Source organism: Uloborus diversus, chromosome 8 (genome assembly GCF_026930045.1).
Source record: "Uloborus diversus isolate 005 chromosome 8, Udiv.v.3.1, whole genome shotgun sequence".
Taxonomy (NCBI): domain Eukaryota; kingdom Metazoa; phylum Arthropoda; class Arachnida; order Araneae; family Uloboridae; genus Uloborus; species Uloborus diversus.
The window spans coordinates 99,833,625-99,853,208 of NC_072738.1; the positions used below are offsets into that span (position 1 = coordinate 99,833,625).

At 34.2% G+C, this 19,584-nt stretch overlaps 1 protein-coding gene across 1 annotated transcript in view; it reads right to left on the minus strand.

Annotated features, from left to right (window-relative positions):
* LOC129228510 (probable helicase senataxin) overlaps nt 1-19,584 on the minus strand; it is a 103,074-nt gene that overhangs the window by 44,702 nt on the left and 38,788 nt on the right. Inside the window, exon 2 of the mRNA XM_054863190.1 lies at nt 13,470-13,533. The gene's annotated coding sequence lies outside the window, so the exon portion shown is untranslated. The remainder of the gene's footprint in view (nt 1-13,469; nt 13,534-19,584) is intronic.

The following is a 19,584-nucleotide window of genomic DNA, read 5'->3' on the forward strand; positions in this document are numbered from 1 at the left end:
CTGCAACTGCACTTGTTCAAGCAGATTTTGCCGGTGCAGTTTTTGAGCTCAGTGCATGAATGAGAAATTTCCGGTAACTCCGACCATTTCAGCTGTCATCCAACCCTATTCACTTGTGGATGGTGCACGTATATGTTTGTGGGCTTGTCCCCAAATCTGTCTAGCCTGGAATACTACTATATTTGCTGCTGTAAGGCACCCTTTGTAGCTCGCAAACTTTCAAGTGGCCGATTTTTTGTCATAAGCAAGTCTTTCCTTACATCATTATAATTAAGTTATTACTAGAGGAACAGTACAGTAGTTCTACTATTTACCTTTCAAAAATGTCAAAAAATTTCCTCGGTATAGAACTTTGAGGTTGCAAAATAAATCAAAAACGCCAGAGTTGCTTCTTTGGACTTACCAGTGAAGCTAGGAATGCTGTCACAAAACCTATGAAGGCATGAAATCCTGGTAAAGCCTTTCATTTCCTTTTCTTTTCCAATATATACATATATTACATGAACTGTATAGGGCCGCGGTGGCCTGATCGGTAAAGCACTGGACTTGGGGCCGGAGGGTCCCGGGTTCGATCCTCGCTGGTCGAAGATCCACCATCGTCATTAATGGTGACTGGGCGACGATAAATATGCTCGTGGTCACAATGTCCTCCAAGTGAAACGATACCTCTGGGGGTGCCAGACCAAAAAGTTATTCGGCCTCTGGTCTGGTTCAAAATTATCGAACTGTCCGTATATGGTGCTGCCATCTATCGTGTTGTCTGAGCCAAAACGGACTTCCACCTAGAAATAGGCGCTCGATTAAACGAAAGCCGTAACTCCTCTGCCCTAAATCGAGTAGCATTGCTACACGGGCTCGCCTTCCCGAGTGGCATATGTAACAACAACACTTGAACTGTAATGAATTTGTTGTTATTTTCGGTTCCAAAAGCAATCCAAAGTTTATCCAAACTTAATGTTGACAAGGAAAAAAAGTAAGATATTGCTGAAACTAAGACATCTGTATCAACAATGCACATTACAACTCCTGAAACCGTTTTCTACCTTGTCTTGAAAATGCAGTAACATTCTTAAGCCTGTTTCCTCTGGGCCAGGGCAAGTAACATCAATGAGGGAAGTTTTTGCACTGTTATTTCCTTTAATGTATTCACCTAAAGTCGTTAGAACCTGCACATTTGTTATTGTACTTTACAACTAACGTACCTAACAGCAGTGGCAGCGGTTGGAGCTTATAAGTGGAGTGGGGGGGGGCAAAAAAAAATCACTAAACATCATGGGACTTTTAGAGGCAGCAAAAGGTGGGAAAAAATGGCATAGAAAAGAAATGACATCACTATGCACATTAACCCGGCTATCGATTACGATAATGTCCTGATTTTCTAAAATTTGATTTCAAAGCTCCTTCAAAGTGCTTTAAAGAGATCGAATCATAGTAAAAAATTTAACTTAAAATTAGTGGTACTGCTCAAGATGGAGTCAACTATTTTCTTCATGTTTTAGCTACAACTCTTCTATTTATCGGCTTCTTTCCGGTATAGAAACCATCCAACGCCTTAGTGCTGATGGATCCTGTGTCAATCCTATTGCACCGCCACCCCCTTTAACTATTGCATTATTTTGTTGGTGTGCTAGGTCAATAGTGATTGCTGAGAATGATCAATTAGATTTTCTTATCTTAAACTGTCCAGAAATAAATGATTGATGTAGTTCTGGTAGTTCAATCTCTTCATCATAAAGATCCTATTAGATGGATTGACAACCGACATGCGTAACTTAAAGCCACAAACCTCTAAAACATTTGTTGATTACTATGAAAACACATTAAAACCTTACGTTTGTAAATATATTGAGACTTTCTAATGCCAGAGAATTGATTTTATTTGGGACAGATATATTACACCAACGATTAAATGTCAAACCCGAGAGAAGTGGGGAGCAGGAATAAGAAGAAAAGTTCTTTCACATGGTACTTTACCTAAAAATTGGCAAGGATTTTTAAGAAATTCAAATAACAAAGAAGGGTTCTTTGCTCTGCTAGATACGTTAGCTGTAAGTACCATAGCAACTGTGCAGGTTCTAACGACTTTACGTGAAGACATTATAGTACAGCAAAAACTTCCCTCATTGATGTTACTTGCCCTGGCCCAGAGGAAACAGGCTCAAGAATGATACTGCATCTTCAAGGCATGGTAGAAAACGGTTTCAGGACTTTGCATTTGCATTGTTGATACATATGTCTTCGTTTTAGCAATATCTTACTTTTTTCCCTTGTCAACATTAAGTCTGGATAGATTTTGGATTGCTTCTGGAATAGGAAACAAAAACAAAACCATTACAGTTCATACCATATATGAAGCTACTGGAAAAGAAAGGCTTTTCCAGGATTTCATGCCTTCATAGGTTTTGTGACAGCAATCCTAGGTTCACTGGTAAGTCCAAAAAATCAACTTTGAAGGCATGGATTATATTCAAAGAAGCAACTGTGGTGTTTTTTATTTATTTTGCAACCTCAAGGTTTTATACAAAGCGAAATTTTTGACCTTTTGAAAGGTAAATTGTAGTACTACTGTACTATTCCGCTAGTAATAGCTTAATTGTAATGATGCAAGGAAAGAGTTGTTTATGACAAAAAATCGGCCACTTGAAAGTTTGCCAGCTACAAAGGGTGCCTTACAGCAACAAGTATTGCTTAGTATTCCAGGCTGGACACATGTCGGCACAAACTCACAAACATATCAGACGTGCACCATTTCCAAGTGAATAGGGTTGGATGGCAGCTGAAATGGTCGGAGTTTGCGGAAATTTCTGATTCATGCACTGAGCTCAAAAACCGCACCTGCAAAATCTGCAAGAACAAGTGCAGTTACAGAAGCGTTGGTCTCTCCTGCACACTACTATGCAAAAATTAATGCAAAGAATGAAGCAGTGTTTGAATAACGACATAGTACTAATATTTGCATTTAACATCTTTCCTCTTTTTACATTGAGCAAGTAATTTCTTTTGTAAGTAATATAATTATATTTTTTAAAAAAAGAACCAAAATGAACATTTAGCTTATTTTGAACATGCAAAATGAAATCTGTGACGTGAAAAAACCTATAATTTTCAGGGTTGGCAAGTTTTTGCCGGGGGCGGAAAAAACCATGGAAAAAACCACGGTTTTTTCCGGCCGGCAAAAATAGGTTTTTGCCAAAGTGGCAAAAATAGATTTTGTGTTAACGACTTACGAACAGTTTTTTTTTTCCCTTTTATATAAAACTAAAAGCATGAAAAGATTTTGATAAAATTTTAACTTAATTATTGTTATAGTTTAAAAAACATTTAAGGTTTAACTTACTTTTAAAATTATGGAGCAGTTTTACTTCTAAATTTTTAAACATTAACATAAAATTTCAGTTTGTAACATCTAAGACAAATAATTAACTTATAATGAAAATGTAATTAGCTTGTTTATAATAGCATTTTTTACAGAATACTAAATATCTATGTAAAGTATACTTAAGATACAACTATAAAAAAAAAGAAATGAAAGTAATTAAAAAGCAAAATACACATTTCTTTACATTGAAATATCACTTAAATCATCATAGTCTATACCATCTTCATCAAAACCTATTTGTTGTTTAAGCATGGCATAGCAATAAACTAGTTTCGTGAGAGAAGCAACTGACAAACGGTTTCGTATTTTTGATTGTATAAAAGAAAAATTTGAGAAATATCTCTCTATTGTAGCAGAACTTGCAGTACACATTTGAAGAGTTGTGACTAGTGTGCAGAAATCTTTGGGTACTGTACTGCATGTAAATGCATTATTTCTTTAGTGAGCAAAAGTTAATATTTTACTATATTCAAGTAAATATTCTGTTATTAAATAAATAGCTTAAAAATCTTAGTGGGATAAAAAAAGTAATTAATTAAATATATATATATATATATATATAATATAATTAGAATTCAATCTTATTATTAATTTACTAAGCTTAAGTAAACATTCTTTGTTTTAGCATTGAAGGAATTAGCTCATTCTGAAAAAATTGTTTTAGCAAACATTTAAAATCTTAAGTTTTGCAATCCCAACATTTCTTTTTTATTTATTTTTCACCTTAAAAATTAGAAGTAACATGGAGAGACATAACTAAAATATTAAAGTGCATTATTTATATTATATTGTTACTATTTCTTGATTGACAATATAATGCTACTTTATTTGCAATTAGGTTTTTGCCGTTTTTTCCATTTTTGCCATGGTTTTTTCCACCTTTACCTTTTTGCCGGCAAAAAACCCAACCCTGATAATTCTATATAAAAACCTCTTTTGTACATGTATTAAAAAAACTCTATTATGGGTAGACATTTTGAAAAACGCCACTATCTTGGATTGAAACGATTTTTGAAAGTGCCTCTGGCCTGGGCCTTAATTTCATTTCATAGTCATAAAGAACGTTCCTACCAAGTAGTATCTTCTTATCATAATTTGCAGTTTTCCATTGACTTTTGTCGTTTAGCTTCACAGCTACAACCGGAGGCGAGAGTTATAAAGGGAGTTCGCGAAAAAAAAATAAGGGTGGCGACAGGAACTGGGAAAAAAGTATCGTGACTTTTCCCTGTTTAAGTTAACCAAATTTCCCTGATTTACGTTACCAATGATAATGGTTTCCCTTTCTATGCCCTACCTGAAAAGCATTGCATATTAAATAAATTGCAATGTTTAAAACGGTTAAAGCTGTTAATTAAAATTTATATTTTGAAAAGATGCTCTTTTTTTGGTAAAAATTTGGTTGATTTGCCTGATGCTAAATACACATAAATAATCGTATTTAAAAAAACGCTGATTTGGAAAAACCTCTACGTCGGGCTCCACTTTACGAATTTTTACAGGTCCCCAAACAACTTTTTCGAGGAAAAGAAAAAATATGTCTTCTAAAATATTTAAAGGAATCCCCCATAAACATTTGAGCAAAATCAAAAATGGTGTACGTCCGAGAACCCCATTTCTGCCCGCTTCTTATAAAAACTGACTCTTAACTACTTGAATGCGACGAGGAGTTAAGCTATCGTGCTTCTCTTATGGAGAACCGAAAATACGCAGAAGTAAAGTCGTACTGCTGTTTGTTGCAATACTTTTTACAATACCTAGACCACAATTTACTTTTAGCTTTTATTAATGAAAAGGAGAAGGAATGGTTAGTAAATCCAAAATACAAGAAGTGCGTAAACATATTTTTACTTATGAAAAATTTCCTCGGTGAAGCTTGTTACAGTGCGAAGTGTACACAGTAAAAAAAAAAAAAAAAAAAAAAAACGGAATTAAACTATGCAACTTGACTTACGTTGTATGTAAAAAAGGTACTCGTGAAATTTGTTCAGAAATAGTTCTTATAACAAATGGGCATAAAATATTTTGTTGATAAAGACAACTTTTTATGTCATAATTAGAGTTAATAAAAGGCGTTTTTATTATTTTTCAAAAATAAAATGAAATAAATAAGAATTACACGTTTTATTCCGCCCTTTTTAAGAGCAAGAAAATGCTTCAGCACTTAAACGATTAACGTATAGTCTTTTTAAAAAGATATAAATTTAAATGCTGTTTGAATTTTGTAGGAAGAAAATTAATTACAGTTAGTCTGGGAGTTTTCTAAAAGGTACTTTTATAAATTATTTTTTAACTGACTTCTGTTTGCTGTTACAAATAAATGTACTGCTGTGTCAGAAAAATACTTTTAAAACTTAATAGCCCCTTTTTTCAATGTGAAAAGGGATTTACAGCACACACATAGATGAATACCGAAGGAAATTAAACGTTGAGAACCTAATTTAAGACTGAAACTCACAGATATTTGAGTCAAACTTTGAGCTTCTTTATTCCACAACTATCCCATTTAGAGGTTTTTTTTCTTTCTTTTTTCTTTTTCTTTTTTATTTTTAAAGTTGACTGCAGCTCAACAAATAATAATCAATGGTTTTGTTATTTGTGTAATTTGTTTTGCATTCATCTACTAGCTATCATTTTAGTTTTTAGAAAGTGTTTGCACATAGTTTGGTACTATGATTTCGTTTTTGTTATGAACTATTGAGCAACATCAAACTAAAGCATTTCTTTTCTTTTTTTTTCTTGTTACTTGTTACTTACTGCATAAGGGATTCGCCAACTTCTTTCGCTTTTTGAAAGGGGTTCGCAAGGGAAAAAAGCGTAGGAACCGCTGTAAATTTTAAAATCTATAAGAATTTATAAAAGTCGTCAATTTATAAAACCCAGAAACAAAATGGCATTATATGATTATTTCAGATAAATACGGTAAATATAGTATTTTAACGTGTAGACAAAATTGATTACAGACTGAAAAAAATCAGGAAATTAATAAAACTTCTACGCATTTGTGACAAGGAAAGGAATTACACCACACACCTCAATTTTTTTAAGGGAATTTAGCACCACCAATGGTACTTTTTTCGCACTACCCATCATCGAAAATAGAAAAACCTTTTTTCCCTAATTTTACTTAACATCGTTAAATCGAAACTTAAACGCAATTAAGGGAAACCAAAAATTTACGCCAAAATTTTCATTTTTTTAAAAACGCAATTTGAACCACCAATGGCATCTTTTTCTCGCTACCCACATTGAAATTATATAAGAATGCTTTTTCAATCCACCCTAATGTACATATGGATGTCACAATAAAACCTGCGATACTTAACTCAAGAGTGATCAAAATGATACTTTGGTTGTTCATACGCTCGTAGTTATACAAACGGACAGGCGTGTCGAATTAACGAATGAACGTACCTTAGGATTCGGGTATGAATAAAATAGAACTTTGGACCAAATTTCAGAGAAAAACTCTTAGTTACACATTACTACCTTTGTTTAACACAGTAAAATTACAGTGGATACAAAAATAACGAACTATCCATTTCATATAAATAAATGTTCAATCTCATTTTAACTGTATATACATTGCTTGAATTCCATTACAACGAGATTGCAGTTGGAACAAAGCTTGAGGTCTCTTGAAATTCGTAGTAACGAGATTTCACTGTATAAGGAAGCAAAACAAATATTTTTTTCCATCAACTTACCGGTGAATGTGTCTAAATTTTGTCCAATCAGGGCTGAAAACAATGATTTAAAAGCATACAAACATACTATTTTTATTTATAAATATAAAATACACATATATGTATGTATATATGTTTGTGTGTATGCTAATCATAAAGCACTGGAAGGAAAATAATTGTAAAAGCTACGCAAATAGTAAAAGTGAAAAGAAAAAGTAGCATTTTAAACGCAACAGGAAGGAGGAAAATTCATCAGCGATAGCCAACACTTGGACCAGAAATTAAAACCAGAATATTCAAATCAAAAAACGAAGATGTCATTAGGGTTTCGTTCATACACAGTGCATCTTGAAATGATAGATTTTATTTTTCGATTTGCTGAAAGATAATTGTCATTGTTTCAAAATCGAAATGCTTCACAGGAGATTCTTTTAAAAGTATGCTAAAACGATAAACAGATTTGTGGCCTCCACAAATCTATTTTCAAACATGAGAGACGAATTGTGGAAAGTAGCTGTTCCCAAAATATGAAGAAAATTAGTCACCTTTATGAAGGCTTTAATTGCTCAAGGTGGAATTGAGATCCAGGTTCATTATACAGAACACTACAGCAGATACAGGTCGTAAGGAAACAAATGCCGTATAAAAATGCGTTGAATTTAAACAGACGCTTGGATTCTACAAAATTAAATAGTTGAGCTTCCAAACTAAAAAGGTTCAAGAAAAGAAGTTCAACAATAGTACTGAAAGAAAGGCATTTGAGGAAGATTTCAGAAATGTAAACTTATTTACCATACACAGAAAATTCAAACTAGCTCGTTCACATAACAGCTATGGCCATAATTGGAACACCATAAGCGTCCAGCTTCCACATTTTCCTTCCAATGCTTGATACTTGGGTGCACCGATTTGTGTGTGTGTGTGATGTTGGAGAGAGAAAGAGAGTAGTGGTGGGCCTCTTCCCAGAAATTTTTTTGCAATGTCATATTTTTTTTTTTGGGGGGGGGGGGATCGTCACAATCGCTCGCAATGAGGATGTGGGCCTGGAAAAGGCTCTCATCTTAACAAGGTGATCATACGACTAGGCCCCGAAAATATGCTGAGAAGGCCCTCACACATTCTGTCATTCACTGCCTTGTAAATGAACGCTGAGTTATTAAATTAAATTAGAAACAAAATTAGTTTTCAAAATTTGTTTTACAAACAGTATAAAAGACAGGAATGAGGAAGAATGAGGGGGGGGGGGTTGATTCGTAGGAGGAAAAGCCAAAAGGAACCCCTTACACGGATAAGGACACTTACCCTACCAAAAATAAAACTTAAAATTAGGACCTGGAATGTCAGAACCTTGTTACAAGTTAGAAAAATCAAAACATAGTAAATGAAATGAGAAACCATGACACTGATGTACTGGGAATATCAGAGTCAAGTTGGACACTGTTCAGGGAGGTAAAGACTTGAGACAACTATTATATATTATTTTTTGGAGATAATGTGAGGCATGAAAAAGGCATAGCTAGAAGAATCAGTAAAAAAGCAAAGAAAAGCATTTTGGACAGAGAGCCTGTAAACAACCAAATTATAAAACAAACATTCATTCTAAATTTGCCAATCCAACTGTCATACAAGCACATGCACAAACGAACAATGCTGAATAGAACACCAAGATTGAATTTTACGATAAACTCCAAGAAACAAGAAGGAAAACCGCTAAGCATAACCTCCTAATTTTAATGGGAGATCTGAATGCTTAGGTGGGAAAGAGAGTGATCGAAGAGGAACGTGCTGTTGAGCACAAGGCAATTAGAGCGAGGAATGAAAATGATGAGCTTTTTGCATCTCTCTGGGAGACTAACAACTTCATAATAGGAGGTAGTTCTTTTAAACATAAAGAAATACATAAAGTGACATGAAACAGCCCAGATCGGAAAACAACGAATCAAATCGACCATGTTGTCATTAATGGAACCTTTAAAAACATCTTTACAAGATCTAAGAGTTAAAAAAGGAGCTGATGCAGCATTGGATCATTTTCTTGTAACAGCTACAATCAAATCAAAATTAGGAAAAAATGTAAGATAAAATAAAAATTCGAAGATCATATATAATACTTAAAGACTGGAAGAAAGAAAAGTTAAGAAGGATTTTGTCACTGAATTAAAAAAACAGATTTTCAGAGTTCGAGGAGTCGGACGATGAGACTGATGGAGAAGACGAAATAAAATGGATGAGGCAAAGTTGCAGTGAAGCCTATAATGCAACTGCAAAGGAAGCATTTGGGAAGGCTGGTAAAGTAGCTAAAATGAGTAGATAACTTAGATATGTTAAAACTAATAGATGAAAGAAAGAAGAACTGTAAATCTGAGAGGCTGTGCATTAACTATCAGAAGAAATTCTGGGAGATGCACAAGAAGGTAAAATACTCTGCGAGAAATGACTAAAGAAAACGCTTCCAGAACAGTGGTGAAATTTATAAAATAATAAAACAGTTAAGCGGACGCAATCGAATAATGACTGCAGAGTAAAATAAGAACAACTTCTTACAGAAGATAAAGAAATACAGGAGAGATGGAGAAATACTGGATATTTCTGGAAACATGAACAGCTTTGCTGATGACGTCAAAGTTATGGGGATTGTAGAAAATGAAGAACAAGTAAAGCAGCTTCATGAGGATTCAGATCATATTACTAAGTGCACTGTAAAAAAATTCCAAAACGTTACTGGTTATTTACGAAGAACGTTTCGGGATTTCAGAGGTTTTCACCTATTTCCCCACAAAATCAAGTATTTTCCCAAAAAAGTTTCCTGAATTGCTAAAAGATGCACGAATGCAGACTTTTCACTAGTGTGAAAAATGTTTTTTGCTACCAGTTTAAAGGTTGACTGAACATGTTTGTTAAGTGTATCGGCTTTAGTTTAATTAGGGCCTGTCTGGATTGACTAAGCTCCCAAAGGGAGCAAGTAAGTCTCTGGATAGCTGCAGCTTTGAGAGGCAGGAACTGCAGGCAAGGAATATGTTTGGTTCTTGCTTGCAATTATTCGCGTAGCTTTGGCCATGGTTGCGCTAATGCTTCTAGAGCTTCCTTAGTAAACCAGGAAGGTTCTAATCAAATACAGTACACCTATTCAATTTTTATAGAAGGTTCACAACTGGCTATAACAGGGGAGATTTCCCAGTATTTCAGGAAGATTACTCACTTTCATCAGAAAAAGTTCCTGGTTTTTGTAAGATATGCTACTGGTTGAAATTGGGCACATCAGCTGCCTATTATTTTCCAGGAACGTTTCTGAATCATTTTTACAGTGTGTGCAGATAAGTGAAGTATGGTAGTTAGTGTTACAAAATGCCAAGTGCTACATTTAGGTCATGGAAATAAGTGTACGAGTTATTATTTATAGGGTTCAGTCATTAGTCAGGCAGAAAATATTATTGATCTGGGTGTCGCAACAAATCAGGACTTCAAGTTTAGTCAACAGTGCAGCATTGCAAGTAAACAAAATGCTTGGGTTTATAATTGATCAATTTCAAACAATCTTATAAGGTAATTCTGCCTTTATATAGAACTTTGGTAAGACCTTATTTGGAGCGTTCAGTTTTGGTCTTCTCAAAAAATATATTTCTTTGCTGGAAAGGGTTCAAAGAAGGGCTACTAGGCTAGTAAGAAGACTGTCAGATTTAGATTATGATGCCAGACTTAAATGGTATAATATGGCCTACAGCAAAGGAAAGTCAGAGGGGACATGATTCAGGTCATTGTTTTATGCTATTCAAATATCAGGCTAATTTGGAAATTAGGAAAAATTATTACTTAAGTAAGGGTTGTGGGCATTTGGAACAGCTTACCCAAAGAGGCTGTAATGAGTAAGATAGCTTTAGGAATGCCATTGATTTTCATTGGTGACTAATTAACTGAGTTGGACCAGCTCAGCTGAGCCCAATTAGATCATGAATTCTAATGAATAGAATCAAGGAAATTATTAAAAGACAGGTTAAGGACTCAATAGGCAGGCCTTAAATTCAGTAGAAGTACAATGAATCAAAACTTCATGCTTAGAAACATAATAGAGCAAAGCCCTGAATTCAACTCAACATTATATCTCAATTTTGTAGACTTCGCTAAAGCTTTTGACAGCATAAGTAGAGTGTCTTTGGAAAATCTTCAGAATTTATAAGCTGTTACAAAAAATAAATAATATTGCTGAAAACATATCAAGGAAGCATTTGCAGCATTTTGATAAATGGAAGTAGTTAAAAAAAATTGAAATAAAAACAGGAGTAAGACAACGTGTTGTCAGGACTGCTGTTTAATATAGTAATTGACTGGACAATGAGACACATCCTGAAAGAATGTAAAACTGGAATTAGATAAAAATATTGCATGACAATCTTGAAGATTTTTACTATGCAGATGACAATGCATCATCAAAATTTGAAAATATGAAGTCAAAAACAAGCAAGCTGGGAGGAAATGCAAGGAAAGTTAGATTGAAAACAAATGAAGCCAAGACAAAAATGATGAAAATCAAAAGTGACAAAAATGAAACAATCTGCAAAAATGGAAAGAGAAAGTTGACAATTTAGCTAGGATTACATATTTCTACTGAGGGAGGCACAAATAATGAAATATTAATAAGAATTTTAAAAAAGCTCAATACACCTTCAAATCTCTACATGAAATATGAATCTGACAACAAACATATAACCAAAACTCAAAATAAATTTTTTAATTCAACAGTTAGAGCAGACCTCCTCTATTGCAGCAATACATGGAAACTAACTAGACAGCAAGAAAAAAAGTTTGATGTCTTTCAAGCCAAAAGTCCGAGGAAAATGTTAAACATATACTGGCCAAATAAAATACCTATTTTGGATTGATACAAACACACCAATTGCAAGCCCATTACTACACTGGTAAAAAATCACAGATAGGACATGTTCCCAAATGCAGACAGTAACCCAACAAGAACAGCTCTGACGTGAACCCCTGATGGTAGGAGGACTTGAAAACATTTGAAACTAACCTGGCGTCAGACGGCCTTACAGGAAAGAAATGTGGTCTGTTGGTCAAGCTGAAGGAATGCAGGGGAGCTGGCATTAAACTGGGCTGCCATGCTAGCAGCCTCATGAGTCACTAGGTCAAGGTAACACTATCGCCACCTATTTTACATGAACAAGTTGAAAATCTGATTTGCATATCACAGCATCTTCCTATCATTAAAATTTCAAGTGTGCAGCATACCCCCTTCTTGGTGTAGCAATTTAAATATGTGGTAGTGTACATCAGGAAAACAATTTATCATTTCTTGAATAGCATACTGCAGACAACATTTGTTAAAAAAAAAATTTCTGATTTTTAAAATTTATTTTGGATGAACAATTAACAAAACTTTGGTAAAGACATGATAAAGTTATTGTAAGCATAAATTGCTATAGAAATATTATATTTTGGTCAGCATGAATTTGAATTGTTGGCCGCTATGTCTAGTAGTCAGAGAAGTCTGACTGTGATGGGGAGGTCTTGGGTTCAAACCCCGGCCCAACCACGGATGTACTTTCTCTCTCCTGTTCTTGTCCTTTTGTTGTGTGAAAGTGTTGTGGTGTGAATGGTTGCCTACCCTATAAACGGGTCCTTATGGCAAGTGTGTATAGCGGAAGTTGGACTACACCCCAAATTACAGTAGTTGGAAAAATAAAAGCAGCTTACCCCAAATTGCCAGCCTAGCTGACAGAAAACAGCAACAACAACGAATTTAAATTGAGCAAATACATAAAAAAGAGGTGAAGAATGAGTAAGATAACATGAACTAATACTTGCAACAATTGTATTCAATTGATTTTAAAAGCTTTTTTTTTCAGGTTAAAAAATTATATTTTACAATAAAAAGATTCAAAAAGTTAAAACTATCTTATAAGGCAAACATTACACATAAAGCCATCTGCTACAGTGAAATCATGTAACAAAGAACTTCAAATCAACGCAAATTTTGTTCGTTGGGATAAGAATTTCATTGTAGTGGGATTAAAACAAACGTAACAAAAATCAGGGCTGAACATCTATATCGTTTGAACAGATACAGTAAACTCTGGATTATCCATAGTCTTTCACATGTTCAAAATATTTTTTAAAAAATTTACGAGGATTTACTGAATGTATATAAATAAACCCATTTTGACTAAACAAGTGAAAAACTGGGTACTCAGGAGTTTACAGTTCTTCATGTTATTAGTTATTCATAGTGTAACTGGGTTTTACTGTATTTGCATTCAGCAATATAAGAACATGAATAATTTTTTTAAAAAATAGGTAGTTATGTAAGAATTATCAAAACTAAAACAAAAAGCACATAAATCATTAATTTAAACTAGACTCAAATTTAAACAAAAGAAACCTACGTTAAATAGTACCTATGTTAAGTTTTTCCATCCACTACTGTAGAAGTACCACACTTGTAACATGGCTAAGACAAATCTAAAAATAAATAATTGAAAAAAATCAATGAAATATAAAATAAACTTCTGCTAAAGAGTGAAAATGTACATGGAAATTATACAAACCATGTGTCACTATCAATATCAAAAAATAACCAAATGAATTTTATGCAAAAAATGCTTAAATTTTTCAAAAAATTCTCTTGCCGACATCCGTTAATCAATTAACGAAAAAATCCTTTTTTTAGTTAAACTCTGTGGCCTCCCGAAAAATTGAAGATTTGGCATTTTGTGCCAAATCTTCAATTTTTTTGCATTTGTGTATTCTTAGGGGGAGGTGGAGCACGATGGTCCACTTTATTTACTTTTCATTTTGTATCTCATAAAAAAATTTGAGTATTAAGATTTTCTACAATAAGTTTCACTAAACATTTCTCAACATCACAGATTTTTTTAAATGTTGAATTGGTTAACCTTTTTTTATATTAATTTTTTTTTGAACCGATTCCAAAAGAAAAGAATCCTGTTACTAATACCATATATTTCAAAGAAAAAGTACAACAAAATTGAGAGTTTTAGGTTAGTATATCTTTGTGTTCTAAAACCAAATATAAGAAATTGAAATTTATTAATCTTGAGTAGAAGTATTTTTTTATTCGTTCAATCAATTATTTGTTTCATTTTGTTTCTATATAGAACGCGTGTTTGGCAAAACAATTATATTTAATACAGGAACATTATTATAGCATGTATTACATATTTTACTCAAAGAAAACAATTGTCTGCAAAAATTTAGAGGCATATTTGAAAATATAAATGGTATAAAAATGCAGATATGAAATAAATCTTCTGGTAAAATTAATTTAGTACAGTCGACTCTCGATATCTCGAAGTACGAGGGACCAAGAAAAAGATTCGACATAGCCGAAGTTCGAGATACCGAAAACTAACTATTATTTCCCTTTTGAAACAATTGTAAAAGTAATTAAACAAAACCACACATAAATGCTCAGATAGGAGAGAAAACTTGTATTAGTTTCCCCAAAAAAAAAAATACAAAAGTGTGTAAAACTTGAAGAACATAAGCAAAAATAATATTACTAATAAAAAAATGTATTTCTTACTTCACATTTAATAAATATTGCTTTATACTTGCTTGTTTTTTTGAATTAATATTTCTGCTATGTATGAAATCATTAATTTTACTCATGGCATTGAATATATCCTGTGGAACATTTTCCCGACTTTCAATAGAACGATGAATAATCGATAGTGCATTACTAACATCTGCATTTGTTGGCAAATCATTATGTTCAGAAATTTCAATTTTCTCTTCATTGTCCGTACCATCTTCTTTAGCTGTTACTTCTGCAATAATATCTTCATCGCAAAGTTCACCGCAGGTAATGAGCTCGGAGTCAACGTTTACGAAGTCAGAAAGTTCCAATGATTGTTCTTGAAACACATCTCTGAACTCGTTGTCCAAACATTCGTTAACCTCATCAACAATATTGGGAGCACTTGAAGGAAAGAATCCGCATTTCTGAAAACAATGAGCAATTGTGTCTTGGGAAACATCATTTTGCCAGGCACTAAAAACCATTCGAAGAGCATCTAATACCGATATGGAACTTGTATGCTCTTTATTATTTTCAATATCGTTGATGAGCTTTCTAATTACTCGTTTCCTATAATGCACTTTTAAATTACGAATTACTCCCTGATCAGCTGGCTGAAGTTTTGCCGTTGTATTTGGTGGGAAGAATTCAAGCTTAATTGACTTTAAATTTTTTAACTTTGGATGTGCTAGACAATTGTCCACAAACAGCAAAACTTCTCGAGATTTTTTATGAAAACTCAAATCAAGTTTTCTCACGTATTCTTCAAACAGCTCGCTGGTCATCCAGGATTTCTTATTGCTTTTGTAATTTACCGGCAAAGATTTGACGTTTTTAAAGCAACGTGGGTTTTTCGATTTACCAATAACAAAGAGGGGTAATTTTTCTGATCCATCAGCATTGGCACCAACAAGAACAGTTAAGCGATCTTTGCTCATTTTTCCTCCAGCGCAGGACTCTCCTTTGAACACTAAAGTTTTTTGGGGAACACATTTGTAGAATAATCCGGTTTCATCAATATTAAAGACGTCTGATGCTTTGTAACCAAACAGTAGGGTGGGAAGTCTTATTCTCCATTCTTCACAAAGACTTTCCGGGACGTCTTTAGCTTCTCCATGTAAATTCCGAAAAACTATGTTATGACGAGCTTTAAACCTCTCGAGCCATCCACTGCTTGCTACAAAGTCCATGTGTCCAAGGAGTTTGCCAAAATCAAGTGCTTTTTCACGAAGGAGAATTCCACTCACAGGGATTTCAGTCCACTTATGCTCATAATTCTTAAACCATTTCAAGAGTGCCGTTTCAATGTCGGTGTATGTGCACTCCTTGATTTTTTTACGATTAAGATTTGCAGAACCGCCCTTTGTTTCGTAATGTTCTAATATTTTTTCTTTGTTCGACATTATTGTCGATAATGTATTCGGCGGTATGCCATATTTCAGGGCCAAGTCCTTTTTCTTAACGGTAGGATTATTCTCTACATCTTTAATTAAATCGACCTTTTCTTCAATAGTTAAAATTTTTAGCTTTCTCTTACTCATTTTTCAAAACGCTGAGCATGCAATCATTTACTAAATGCTATGAGTGCTAAAAAGCTGAGATCAGCGAAGCTTCAAGTGAGCAGTTCCAAGTTCAATTGGTGGGTCACTAACTGGTTTAGCCCTCACCCAGGGGGTATTACACGTGCTCTCTTTCTTGCTAATCCCTTATCAACGTCTGGTCTATCTCCCTTTTGTACTCGTTCTAACAGAGCCACTGAAAAGAACTTATCGAAGCGTGAACAAGCAACGCGTGAACGAGTGCATTTTAGCTCTTTCTCTCGTCAAAAGAGGTGGCGACCTGTCAATTACGCCCCCGTCTTCAAAGCCCTAACAAAAGGGAGCAGGTGGTGAAAATAGCAGAATTTTCTCCGTCATTTTACGGTCAAGTTGGTTTCGCTACTGATAATCAGGACAATAAATGTTAAGAGATGTCTGTCTCAAACTTCGAGATAAGCGGAGTGAACTTCGAGTTAACGAAAAAAAACCCCATTAAGAACATTAGCAGAAGTTTGGGACCATCCAAAAACTTCGACATAAGCGGAAATTCGAGTTCAGCGAAGTCGAGATATCGAGAGTCGACTGTATATGTTTTGTCAAATAATTATAAAATACTTTTTGCCCTAAGTCTTCATTATTACTATTTCGAAACATGTGTAACATGAAATGAAATGAATGGATAAATTATTGAGATTTAAGAGAGAAAAAAAGTTTTTAAATTATGAAGGGTAAGTTAGTCTGGTCCAAAGAAAGAGCCCCACAAAGAATAGACCAACCTACAACACGTTCTTGGTCGGAAAAGTGATGTCATAATTTTTTTCTTTTTGAAAAAAAAATATTAAAAAAAATGCCAATAATTGTGAACTAAAAGAACAAACTTTAAGAAAGGATTTTAATTCTTTCCCCTGCAATCATGATGAAAACCATTAAAAAAAAAATTAAGATGCACTTTTCTGAACATTACTCAGCACAAGTGAAATAACACTTTCTGGAATAAAATATGTAACATTTCAATATAAATGTACCATGTGATTTCATTATAGGATTTGTAAGACCATAGGAGCTATTTGTTGGTCAGAAAATAAAAATATTAATAGAATAAAAATAATTAATACTAGTCCAACATGCTCCATCTTCCCCTAAAAATGAAAACACTCTGGTAAAATAATTTTCCCTGTTCCACTGCTTATATCAGGTATTCAGTTTACCATAACTGAACATCATATTTCATACCTTGCTCAATGTTTGGTAATGATTTTCTTTTCTGTAAAAAGGACAAACTAAGGTGAAAGACAGCCAAAAAAGTGTTGTAAAATATTTCTTCTTTACTAATAATAAAGCTGAAAGTCTGTATGCCTGGATCTCTGTCTTTTTCACGCATAGCACTTAGACCGTTCGGCCGATTTTTATGAAATTTGGAACAAAATTAGTAACATAGAGGGAAGCATCTTGAAGTTATTTTTCAGAAATTTGATTTTTTCTTTTTCTATTCCAGTTTTAAGCCCATTTCACCGAGTGAATTACCATAACATGGATGAGCAAATAAAAATAGCCATATTTGCGAGAAATTCATCATTCATTATTTGTAAATATACAATTGAAACAAATGATCATTTAATATTATACTACGGGCAAAATCGTGCAGGTACCGCAAGTTATAAATAAGTCTTTCTGTTTGGATTACTCTTTAGTTGATAATTGGCAAATAGTTACTAAAAATAGTAAATGTATCACAATTTCAGGGATTTACAAATATCTCTATTCTATCACAAGGCAATACAAATCTCTTTTTGACAATTTCCGATTTTTGTAAATATTGATGGAGCACATAAATTACTAAATCATCACAAAAAAGTACATAGCCTACCTGATTATACACTTTTCTGATCAAAATAAGAATCGTAAACTCTAAAAAGTTAATATTTTAAAAATATTCATTTTCTGCTCTTTTTTCCTCTAGAACTAAACCTTATAGTAATCTAGTACAACAACGCAGTGGGACCAAAAGATGCAGTGGCATAGCCAAGATTTCATTTTGGAGGGTGTCCAATCAGTGACGTAGCCAGGAAGTCATTTGGAGGGAAGAGGGGCTAAGGAAATTTGATAAATTGATATGGAGATCTTCTTAAAAAATAAGCAAAACAGATTTTAGAGATTTTATTCAACTGTCATTAATGACACATAAGTTTTTCGGTTGTCTGATACAAGGGGAGGGTCATGAATCCCCCCCCCAAAATTGTCAACAATAGTATCCATCCACATTGCTTTCAAACACTTTTTGAATAAAATGTAAATGGGCAAAATCAAAGTAACGGACGCACCATTTGCAAGAAAAATACAAAAAGTCTTGATGTTTTCCAACTCATTCATTGATTTGCTGGTTAAAATTTTGGCATGTTTAGATCAAGCCTAACATTTCCTTTCACCCTGTACAAGTTTTTGTCTTCATGCATAAAATAAATTTGAGGGTTTGGGGTCAAAATGTCGCCACCGAAATGTCGCGGCCAAAATGTCGCCGGTCCAAAATGTCGCCGGGCCGAAATGTCGCTTGTCCAAAATGTCGCTTGGCCAAAATGTCGCCAATCCAAAATGTCGCCGGCCCAAAATGTCGCCGGGCCGAAATGTCGCCGGTCCAAAATGTCGCCGGGCCAAAATGTCGCCTATCCAAAATGTCGCCGGCCCAAAATGTCGCCGGGCCGAAATGTCGCCGGTCCAAAATGTCGCCGGGCCAAAATGTCGCTGGGCCAAAATGTCGCCGGGCCAAAATGTCGTAGAACCAAAATTCGCTCATTCAGTTGGTAAGAAAAATGCAAATGTACAAAAATGCTGTTTAACACCAAATTTGCAGAATAAATGATTACTGCCTTTAATGAATGTCTTCGTTAAAAATAGGACTGAACTAACTGAGTTTCTTGATGAATTCTAAAAAGATTATTCCGTTTTGATTCGCAACTCTCGGCTGTTTTTCAGCAAACAAATAGAATACAAGCGTTACGTTATCTTATTTCTTGTGACTCGCTATCTACCAACTGTAAAACGTTCTGACGGCGTTCAGTTCTGACGTTCGATAAATTTTTTAAAACTTTTCTTCAAGAATAGTGTGCGTTTGTATGTGACCGATTTTTTGGGGCCATTCTACGTCAAAACCTGTAATAAAAATTCGAACGATACCCGCAAGTACCCATATATGATTTAGGGCTGCGTGGTTTTTTTGCGTCAATTCGTTCAAGATAGTGGAGTAACTGAACGTTTTCATCGATATGCGTGACTGTCATTGCTCAAAAAATGATGAACGGAATCAAATAAAATGTTAGGAAGCAGCAGGGGGACAGATTTTGGGGCCAATAACACCAGAGGGTGGAGCAATCGAATGTTTTTTTTCCTTTCTTTTTTTTTATCTGTGACTGATATATCTCAAAAAGTAATACAGTAGAC